Source organism: Thermobia domestica, chromosome 5, assembly GCF_964235325.1.
Source record: "Thermobia domestica chromosome 5, izTheDome1.hap1.1, whole genome shotgun sequence".
Classification (NCBI taxonomy): Eukaryota; Metazoa; Arthropoda; class Insecta; order Zygentoma; family Lepismatidae; genus Thermobia; species Thermobia domestica.
Window position 1 is genome coordinate 68693776 of NC_137458.1, and position 12330 is coordinate 68706105.

Here is a 12330-nt window from a genome sequence, read left to right on the forward strand (position 1 = left end):
ATCTGCATATTGGCCGTTTGTAGTGGTATCAAGAACATCAGGACTGAACAGAGGTGGTGTGGGGTCTTGTTCTCTCTTCAGATGATAGCAGATTCATTCTAAGCAGTGATTCTGGACGTATACTTATCTGACGAGAAATGAGAATACGCAATGAGCCCAGAAACTTTGTCGAACATGATCGTTTGGTGGTTGAGATGTTCTGGTGTGGGAAAGCATAACGTTACATGGCCATACCGACTTCCATAATTTTGAACGCGGGCATTGTCCGGTCAATGTTATTGTGACACTGTACTGTTTTCCCACATGCGTCTTTTTAGAAAAGCAATTGGCTCTGATTTTATCTTTATGGATGATAGTGCATGACCTCATCGAAGAGTGCAGATGATGGAGGTCATGAAACGAGACTATATTTGGCGAATGGACTATCTCATCGTTTATTCGGCTTGAACCCCATCGAGCACGTGCGGGATGCTACAGGGGACACCTTGAAGCACACGTGTTGGATGCTATAGTGAGACGACTTGAAGCGTGTCCAGATGCACCAAGAAGCATCCAGTAGTTATCAACAGCGTTAGTGGGGGAATCCATACAACTCATTACCAATCTTGTACGCAGCATGAGAGCACTTGCAGCATTGCAGAGCATGCATCGTCGTACGCGGTGATTACATTCTTATAGTGATCATTTCACACCTTCTGTAATGTAAAGGAATTGTCATGAGTGACAGTAACTTGAGTGTAAGTTATTGTTTCCGTAGAAATACCATGTTTGTTCTTCTAGTCATATGTTTCTTCCTGTTGTTTCCTGCATCATACTGTAGCGTTCCTTTCTATCTATAGATCAAGTTTCACCGATCTATGCCACTTACAAGTGACACAGTATGCGAAACTTACTTTCGTCCTTAATTTTTGCATACCAGTATATATAATAACTATATATAAACTCATATAACTGTCCATGCAGTACATTACTTTGAAACCATTACATATTAAAAAAAACATACAATCGTTTATAACATAACCGCAAATAATTGTGTTACAACTGGAAACCCTGCGGCTGGTCCGTCGAATGAGAAAATTGTAAAAAGAGAGACGGGAAAATTTCATCACAGACACAGGGATGTCAGAAAGCGGTAGAAAATGAGAAGTAATGTGCGTAATTACTTGCGGCTGAAAGCAGCGTTTCTGGTGTCTACGTGAATTTCTGACTATGAGATTCTGAAATCTGACAGGCTGCAATGCCAGAGAAAGGGAGGGGGCAATAACATTCAGATTCTTTTTTTTTTTTTTTTGGACTTTTGCCTGTGATCTTTTATGAATCTCGTTTTTAATATTGGTTCCTCGTACATTCCAATTTTTCCTTCCTTTCATAATTTTTTATAATGAAAGAGAGGAAGAAAAAAGAATTTTATTTTTCGTAGAAAATTAAAGATAGAATGGGGGCAGTACTTGCCCAAAGAAATTTATATTAAAAAAAAAAACTCTTTATGTGAACTTAAATTACGTTGAGTAAACGACTGTCGAATCTGAAAAGACTTTCAAGTACTTTTTTATTTTATTTTACATATGTAATTTTTCTTTTGTCGAATATGTAAGTTAAATTCGTACAGGAATCGGAACTAATATATATATTTTAAAAAGCTAATATAAAACGAATTGCATTTATAACGTTTGCTTTAGAATTTGTAATTTTTCTGTTCCTCCAGTTTTGTTTCCCTATTGTTTATATAGGGTTGGGCAAAAGTTGACTACCGGTACCTCCCGAGAGTACATTTGCTGAAAATGTTGTATTTGTTTTGAGCTGCAAGTAATACTGTTTAGTATGATGTATATTATATACTTGTTCTTTAAATGAAAAAGAAAAAATACACATGAAGAAAATGTACATCATTGGCGGTTCCACACACTTCGTCATTTTTTTCAACTTTTAATCTTTTTTATACCAGTGACTATCACTTTCTTGAATATTTTAACGTTAGGTTGGAGAATTTACGTTGACTATTGTTCATAAACTGATCAACAATTTTGGGGGCGCGGTGGCTCAGTGGTCTCGCGTGTTAGCTGCCCAAGAGGTAACACGTCTTTCGCTGGTCGTCCGTCCAGTGTCGTATCGTGCGAGAGGCATTGAATGCGCCCAGCGTACTTTGTGTTTGCTTGGAATTTACGCTGACTTGCTTACAATATATTTCAGTTTAGTGGTGACTAGTGAGTTTATTTAGAATTATAAAATGTCTATCAAACGTGTCAATACATTAAAATTAGGATTTCGTGCGATTCCTAACCGTCCGTCCACAATAAAAATCCATGAGTTTATTCAAACTACGTTTAAGTTAAAGGAAGAACAAATACTGAGTATTGAGTTGGATATTTATCGTAAATGTGTGTATATTAAGTTATTGTCTGACTTGTTGTGTGACAAATTATTAAGAGATCATGGTGATAGTGTTAAATTTCAAGATGATAGTGGAACATACTCCGTGACTTTAGAATTAGCTGATCGACCTTTAACCTATGTGCGAATACATGCTATTCCCACGGAATATAGTGATACTGATGTTACGCGTGCCTTGTCTATCTATGGAGAATGTAAAAGTATAAAAGACGAAATTTATGACGATACTCATATTTATAAAGTTAGATCTGGACGAAAGATCGTGACTATGTATTTGTTTAAACCTATACCGTCCTTCCTGGATATTCGTAACCAGAAGTTCCTAGTAACTTATTTCGGTCAGGACCGTACTTGTTATTACTGCCAATCTAGAGATCATTTACAAGATCAATGTTTTCAGCGTCAAAAACGGGCCTTTGTTTCAACAACAACCCTGGAACATACTGAAAGTGATAAGGAACGCTCTCGGGTTTCGCCAACCCAAGAAATTAATGTGGTTAAACCTGCTAATTTGCCTACTTTAACGTCAGATGTTGACTTTCCAAAGTTAATGACTGAGCTTACTACCCCTGTGATACAGGGCCGTTCTCTAAACACTACTCCGATAGTGCCAAAAGACAGTGTTCCTAGCCGACCATGTTCCGGAGCAATTAAGGAAAACGTCTCTCCCAAGGATATTAGTGATAGTCAGGACAGGACCTCATCTGCAGCCCCTCCAGCTTTACATGGTACTTCTTCACTGGCTGAGTCAGATTTTCCACGGGAACATCAAGTTGTCACTGAACAAGATAGAAAGACGCTTTTGATAGACAGTGATTCCTCCTCCACTAGTGTTGTTGATGGTGATCAGAAGCTCGAGTGCATCTATAGTGTATCGGAAGTTTCCTCTGTAAGTCCCATTTGTCCAGTTCAGTCCCAGGAAAAAGATCATCCTTTCCCCCCTGTGAGTTGTCCTAGTGGGAAAAAAGGATCTGATGCCCGGAATTCCCAGGAAGCCTCCCAAGACAAGAAACGGAAGAAAGCAGGAACGGCTATAGCTCAAGTAAAACAACCTAAGAAGACGGATCAAGGACCCTTAGAAGTATCACCTAGGATCACCCGGTCGTCTGTAGCTAAATTAGTGAGTACGGAATATCTACCTGATACCGCAGTTCCTTCTTCAGGTGAGTCACCAACAGTTTCTACTCCTACCTAAACATTCAGAAACACAGTGCTTGCAGCCAAATAGTGGTGTGGTATTATGAAGTGTGTTGCTAACATTAGACAACTTCCTATAACAATATTTATGTGTACTATCTTAAAACTAGCAACTATAAATATCAACGGAATACAATCGCCAGTCAAACTTGAAGCTCTCAATGACTTTCTACTTAAATCTGAAATAGATGTAGCTTTTCTCCAAGAAGTTGGTCCAAAGATTGTAAACGTACATCCATCATATAATGTATATAATAATTGTACATATAATAGCCTTGGTACTGCAATTTTGGTTAAAGAAGACCTCCCGCTTACAAATGTAGAATTACATCCTAATGGTCGAATTATCAAAGGTCAGGTTAATGATATAACTCTAATCAATGTTTATGCGCCCAGTGGAAGCCATAATAGAAAAGAACGGAATAATTTTTATGCAAATGAGGTAGCGCCGTTTTTTAGTGGCCCAAATAATGTTATCTTTGGCGGAGACCATAATTCAAGTATAACTCACACAACAGAACCAACTTACCATTATTGTCCTACCTTAAATGAATTGGTAAAGAATTTGTCTTTGGTAGATGTGTGGGACTTCAAACACCCAGATTTAAGGGGGGACACATTTATTACAAAAACTTCGAGCTCAAGGATAGACAGGATTTATGTAAATGATAACTTCAAATCCCAGGTTGTTTCTGTATACCGATATCCCACGTGTTTTACTGATCATCTCTGTTTAATAATGGAAATTAAAATTAATGACCACAAGATTGCTCGGGGACGGGGATATTATCACATGAATAAAAGTCTGCTCAATGATGAGTCATTTTGTCAGCTCTTTTCTAAAAAGTGGGCTTATTGGCTTAAACAAAAGAAGTGGTTTAAAACATATATTGAGTGGTGGAATCAATACTGTAAGGACAAAATCCGAAGCTTTTGTAGGTGGTATTCTTCTGAAATTTATGCTGATAAGCGAAAACTTTATAATTTCTATTATAAATGTCTATTAGAGGCACAAACTGAAGCGATGACAAATCGCTCGGCCCTTATCTCTGTACGTAAATACAAAGCCAAATTATTACAATTCCATAAACAGAAAATGGAAGGGATTAGGTTACGTAGTAAAGTTCCAGGGTTTCCGGAAGAAGAACAATGCTCTCTTACACATGTGTTAACAGAAGCCAAACGTGGACGGAGGAAACTTATCACGTCACTCACAGATGCTCAAGGCTCCATTCAAACTACTCAGGACAATATTCGTAACACCCTGTATGATTATTACTACCAGTTATTTGGGGTCGCTGCTGCTACCGGCTGCGAAAATAAATTACTTGACAGTGTGCCTGCAGTGCTAAATGATGAAGACAATCAAATTTTATGTGCTCCGTTTACTAAAAATGAAGTACAAAGAGCTGTAAATGCTGCAAAAAAAGGAAAATCTCCTGGCCCCGACTCTATCTCTGGCCGTTTATATGTTAAATTTTGGAATATAATGGGCGATACACTAACATTGATTGTAAATGAATGGTTCTTTGCTTCAGAGACTATCAAGCGCCCTAATCCAGCCGTCACGGTCTTTATCCCTAAAACTGTTCAACCATCTAATGTTAGCCATTATAGACCTATATCCCTTCTTAATACAGATATCAAAATTTTTAGTAGATGTATTAAAAACAGACTACAAGACTACATGGATAAGTTATTACAAAATTTGCAATATGTGGCTGTTAAACAGAAAACCATCTATCACCTTTTATTAACTATTAGAGATAGTATTACTATTTGTAATGATTGCGCTCTTAAAGCGGCTCTGATAAATTTAGATTTTAAAAACGCCTTTGATAATATTGAACACTCGTACTTATGGTCTGTTTTCAGAAAATTCGGTTTTAATGAACAATTTGTTACATGGATGAAATATTTTTATAAAGATGCTCATACGAAGTTAAATGTTAACGGTCACCTATCCAACAACATTCCCATCAAACGTTCAATAAGACAAGGTGATCCCCTTTCAATGTTGAGTTTTGCTATTAGCCTTGCTCCCCTGTTATATGCTATGAATGACCGCCTAACTGGTCTAAATATTATTACCCCTGCTATAAAAGTGGCTAGTTATGCAGATGATGTAACAGTTTTTGTCTCTTCTAAACTAGATCATTCTCTCATGATGGAATGTGTTCGTGAATATGAGGTAGCATCTGGGGCTAGATTAAATGTTTGTAAATCGCATATGTTAAACATAAACAATAGTATTGATTTTAATGATATAGATACCGTCCCTCAGGCAGACAGTATCAAAATTTTAGGAATTACTTTTTATTCAAACATAATGCACACTATTGATCATAACTATACGAATATTGTAAACACACTGCGTCATTTAGGTTATGTAAATCAATCCAGAAATCTATGTTTATATTCTAGAGCTAAATTTATAAATGTTTATCTCTTAAGCAAAATCTGGTATTTGGCAAATGTATTACCTATGCCTCAACTCATAGGAAAACAAATTCAAAGTTTATGTGGTTGGTTTCTATGGAAACATCAGGTCTTTCGTGTTAAATATGATGTAATGTGTTGTTTACATTCACAAGGTGGCATCGGTCTGTTCAATGTGCAAGAAAAAGCTGCAAGTTTGTATGTTACTCGCTCAATGACCTTGTTCACAGACGAAGCGAATAGTGTAACACAACAACTGCTCACTTACGTATTAGCACGAACGGAGAGGAGTCTACCCTTGTGTCTGGCTGACCTCTCTCAAAGCTGTAAGTACTTGGAAACTATTTTGTGTGATTATATATATCTGTCGCAGCTTTTTGATTTTAAAACTTTAAGTAGTAAAAAGCTGTATGTTTTTAAAATGACTAGATTATATGTCCCACCTAAAATTGTGTTAGATGAGTACTTGTGTAATTGGTCCAATATTTGGGCCAATATCAATGACTTGACCTTGTGTGTTGCCAGCAAATCTATCTGGTTTATGATTGTCCATAATGTTATTGATACTAAAGAAAAGAGAAACAAATATGGTTTTAGTCCTGATGCTCTTTGCAATAGATGTAACAATATAGATACGTTGATTCATAGAATCACGACATGTCTGGAATCCACAAAAATCTGGTCTCAGTTACGTCACTTTTTAGCCATTCTTACTCGTAGTTCGGAACGCAATATAAATATTAGCATAGTTTTAAGACCTGATTATCGTTTTTATCCCGTTAGTAAACAACATAGTGTCAATTGGTATATAGGAACGACCGTCAAATATATTTTTAATTCCAACTTAGAAGCAGGGGGAGCCTTCTATGTACAGTATTTACAAAAAGAATACTCCAAATTAGCAAAGGATGTACGTAATAAGCTATTTGCAAATTTTATAGCCAACTCATTGTTCTAGTAACTTCCTTTCTTTGTGCCAAAAGCCTAACCAATTCAATGTAATTGATTCTTGAGTTACAATAAATTTTCTTAAAAAAAAAAAAAAAGTGGTAGAGCGTTCACCTCCTGTACTTGGGGTCTCTGGTTCGATCCCAGCTCGCGCCGTGTGGATTTTATGGTGGACAAAACACCGTGCTCGTGGGTTTTCTCGGGGTTCTCCCGTTTCTTCCCACTTTCTTCATTTCACTCATCTCTCATCATCACCGTCTCCTTTAGCCTAACCGGCATAATCGTGGGACGTCCCCTTAATTTAATTTCATTTTATTTGATCAAGAATTTTTCGCTTATTTATACTGATGTATCAAACGTTCGGAGCTATGGGTCAACTGCGTTATGAGAAATGATGCCAAAAAATGGAACGAATGGAAAATTGCTAAAAATTGTTGGTTTTCAATCTAAAATGGTATAATTTTCTCAATTACACTGTTCGTTTAGACTTCACAGTGTTAAAACACCCTATGTTAAATGAAAAGTCAACTTTGTCACTTCAGTAGACGTACGTCCGTGACCATGGAGTATTAACTGACAAAAGGAAAAGACCTGTATCAATAATATTGGTGACGTTATCATAGGTATGAGCCTTACCATATCCGTAACTTTACGGTTGGTAGTTAAACAAAAGAGTTATTTTCTCCAGGGCCGTAACTTGTGGAGGGGCAGGGGGCAACTTTCCTCCAGGAAAGCTCCCTGTCGTTCGAGAGGGGCCCATTTTAAGACAAAATTTTCTTACTCCATATACGATAGGAACATAAAATTATAAATGAGGCATCAAACAGGTTCACCACATTACATAAATAAAACAGCACACAAAAGGTAAATAAAACAAAAATGAGTCGTGAGCCTATTTCAGTAAAAAGTGTCTACTATTGGGCGCCCTAGAAATAATATTTATTCGTATGGCTTTGAGATTTGTCAATATTGTCCCCTTAATTAATTTGTTATGTATGGAACGGGCCCTGGGGCGTAACTAACGGTCCAGCAGACCTTGCTGTGCGGGAAGATCCACAGGTTGTGGGGTGGCACAAAGAGTAAGAGAATGAAAAAAAAAAAACTTTTTCTAGGGGGCCCATACACGTATTAATGCTTGCCCTTCCTCTCCCAGAAAAATCTAAGTTACGGTACTGATTTTCTCATAACCACTTTTACGGCAGCTATGGTATTTTACAGCGCAGATGATATCTCAAATTATATCGAATTAGACTTTCACACTTCACTTGTCATTCAAGTTTGATAGTTAGGCTATTATTATTTTTTTTTCAGAAATTATCCACTTCATTCTTTATGTTTAGATCAGGAGTGTCATTTGGGGAGGGTAGGTGGTAATTCTTACCCCCTAGTTTGAGATGTGTAGTTAATAAACAACATAGCACAATGATACACTACTTTTATCAGGGGAGAATCGGAGATGGATCAATGATACCTGACAGGCAGTAATTTTATTCTTGCTGTGCTTTCTTTTACTGAATTACAATCATTTGCAACTTTATTTAAATGCTTTATCTGGTAATTTTCTTATTCTATGGGCATGCAAGCTATTTAGTGTTGTTTAGAAGTGTTGTTATCTATCATATCCATTTGTAAACAAGAAAATATACTAACCTTAGAAGAAACCTGGCAACACTTTTAACAATTGTCATTATCATCTTACCAAATTAAATACTTTTTTTCTTGTTAAATTTTAGTCATTGTTTGCGAAAGAGTTTCAGGTTAAGAAATGAGACTATCGTGACAATACTGAATTTAGTATTTATACCATACAATACTTGACGCAAAAAAACTAATACTGTGTTTCATTATACATAAAGTGATTAGAGCTCCTTCATGGCTAAGCGGTTAGCGTACGCGCCTTTAGCGTGGGAGACCCGGGTTCGATTCCCTGCGGGAGCTTATGTGGTTCGGATTCCACGTTAATCAGTAGGTCTACGTCTCATATAGCCTCGCTGCTGAACGGGACGTTAAACTCCAAATCATCATCATCATCATCACCATCATCATAAAATGATAAATGACAAGTTAAGTTATCACTTTCTGCTTCCCACATATGACAAATTCACACTACATGTAACATAAACCTATTCTATGTTTCAAAACCTAGAATTGAAAGATCAGTCCCGTACAAATCTTAATATTTAATTCAGTAGACTTCTAACTACCGTACGTACATATTTTAGCCCTCTGAAGTTTTCCGATCCGCATTGTATAGAATTGAAAAATGAAATGAAATGAAATCTTTTTTTGAGTTTTACGTCCTACGGTTATGTCGGCTAGGCTAAAGGAGACCGTGATGATCAGAAACGAATGAAATGGTAGAATGAACAAAGTGGGAGGGAACGGGAGAACTCGTAGGAAATCCACGCACATGGAGTTTCCCCACCACAAAGTTCACTTCGTGTGAGCTGGGATCGAACCAGTGACCCCATGCACGAGAGGTGGACACTCTGAGCCACAGTTTTAAAAAAAGATAACCTATCATACCTTAGTTTCCTTAGAACCCGAGTTTCCTCTATGTGTCAATCCATGCAAAGTGATCGTGAAAAAAGAAAATTTGCCGCTTGATCTTTTCAAAAAAATCTAATTTTTTAATGAATGTTTATCCTATATCAGGGTACTTCAAAACCACAATTATTTTTTTTTTACAACATCCCATGGAGACGCAACGGCTTTCGCCATTTTGCATTTTTTCGATTTTGGGCGTTTACGTTGTTTTGAATATTTCAGCATGTATTTGTCCTAACAAATTGAAAATTGCTGGACGTCTCCAACTCGTGCAGAGCTAACACTTTGATCTCTTAACATTTTTTCCTAAAACCATTTGAAAGGGGTGAAATCGGAGCCTACAGTAGCAACATTTTTGGACATTGAAAATGTGTTTGGGAAGAGGAAACAACTGGTGTACAGGTCTGAATTTGTGTGTGCATGTAGTCTGAAGAGTTAATACACAAAAATTCACAGACCTGTAGCTGCTCCCAAAGGCCTGAAAAAAATCATAAAGTTGGAGAATTATACCAATTTAGCATATTTCACTGTCTAATATTTCCAATGGGCTTGAATGAAAAAAGTCTGAAATTTTGGGAATATTTAGTCCTTTAGTATACCATAACACACAACAAAGCGCGTTTTGTGTTTTTGAGCAGAAGGGAGTCAAAATATTAAGTAATGACGTCATACTCTAGCACAAAATCTTCTTTGGACATTGAAAACATGTCTGGGAAGAGAAAACAACTTATGTAGAGGTCTGAATTTGTAAGTGCATGTAGTCTGGGGTCATAAGTTAATACACAAAAATTTGCAGGTCTGTAGCTGCTCTCAAAAGCCTGAAAAATCGTAAATTTTGGGAATTATGCCAATTTGGCATATTTCACTGTCCGATATCTCCAATGGGCCTGAATAAAAAAGTTTGAAATTTTGGGAATAGTTAGTCCTTTAGTATACCATAACACACAACGCCGTTCCCAGGAATCCACTGCACAACACTGCAGGACGCCACGAGCCAGGTCGGGTGAGTCCATTCTGCCCGGGAGGGGGAAGGAAAGAAATCGGCCAAACGTAGGCTGAACAATCACTGTATGTCAACACCCTATCCAGAAATAGCTCGTTCCTCAGACAAGAGAGTAAAGAAACACGGGTGTCTGCTCCCGTTGCCTTCTAACCCGGAGTCAAATCGTGTGGGAGTCATCGACCCAACTTGTAGTGCTTCCCAAGTTGATGGAGGTAGTGCCAAATGGTTTCTCCATTCACACTGAATGGTAGTCTCAGTTCCTCACGTTTGCCCACTGTTCGCCTCAATTGCTGTCTGACGGTTTTCATTTTGTACATGTGTTAGTCTTCTGGCACGTGGTGCGTCTTTGAGTGTTTCGTCACTGTTCTTAAACTTGTTAAACCACAGCTGCACTCTTCGCCTAGTCACGCACCCTCGCCAAAGGACTGGGATATCTTCGGCCCCGCTGCTGCGGCGTTTAACCCCAGTTTGAACTCGTATAGCGTACACGCCCTTATGACGCTCTGTGAAGGTGCCATGTTCACTCTGTCCTTACGCAAGTTTACGGAGTAACTGTACTGCCACAACCAGGTAGTATGTTGGAAATTCCTACTCCAACAACTGACCTTTGCCTTATCTCCATTCGCATTCAACTCAGAGTGTGAGGGCCGATGGAATACAGACCTCCAAAAGAAGCGACAGAACTTTCTTGGTTACCTTTATAGACTGGTTTCAAACTTCACATGTCAGATATGAGTGGGAAATTACTTAGAGAGAGATTATGAATGAAAATGAGTCGTAAAATAATAATACATTTATAAAAGTGATAGTATGAATAGAGTGATAGATTTCTGATGATGATGATGATGATGATGGGGGTTTTATTGCGAAAAGTTAGCAGGTTCTTCTAAGCACTGGTGATAATTTAAGATGAATTTTCCTGAGAAGACTTTCAGTACAGAAGGGTTACAGTGATACTTCGAAAATAATTAACGTTAAACATAATGCGAGATATGCACTGGTAGAAAATCCCTGAAACCATACACTGCTTGGATGATACAAATATTACTCATCTACAGTAAGTTAAGCGACTAGGTTGCTGTAATAGAATTATTTAAATTTATTATAGTACAAATTGATTCCAACACCTAGATATGTCAAAAAATAATTGCATTCTTGATACGGATACGAACATCAAACTAAATATGACAACCATCATTAAATTCAGGATATCAAGAGACCACAGAATACTGGTATACGATATTTACCAATCATGCTGATCGACATATTATATCACTCTAGAATTGTGGTATTCAATTTGTCACTCAAACATTTCACATTTAAATAAGGAACTGGTATCCCGTTCGGAATAAATAACAATTAAAGATTTTTTTTTTCCTTTAGAAGTCAGGTAACCAATTAGAAGCAATTTTCACTCAAAATCATTATCAACTTAGTTTGATTTCCATTCGTGATGTTTTTCCACTTTAGAGTTCCTTCGTGGCTAAGCGGTTAGCGTACGCGCCTTTTGCGTGGGAGACCCGAGTTCGATTCCCGGCGGCAGATTATGTGGTTCGGATTTCACGTTAATCAGTTGGTCCCATCTCATATAGCCTCGCTGTTGAACGGGACGTTAAGCTCAAAATCGACTCAACTCATTTTTTCCACTTAACTTCACTTAATTTCTTTCAGTTTTTACACAATATGATACGAAACAAGCAGATAATCTATGTTTTATGGTTGAGCACGATGTCACTTTCTCATAATATATCCCGATTGCGATTTTCTGATATAAATATCACAATGTCGAATAAAGCTTCAGGATA

General features: G+C 37.5%; 1 long non-coding RNA gene across 1 annotated transcript in view; it reads left to right on the forward strand.

Annotated features, from left to right (window-relative positions):
* The first annotated feature begins 6299 nt into the window (after positions 1 to 6299).
* LOC145684657 (uncharacterized) overlaps positions 6300 to 12330 on the forward strand; it is a 213580-nt gene continuing 207549 nt past the window's right edge. The window contains exon 1 of the long non-coding RNA XR_014131349.1: positions 6300 to 6353. This is a non-coding gene — a long non-coding RNA (uncharacterized LOC145684657). The remainder of the gene's footprint in view (positions 6354 to 12330) is intronic.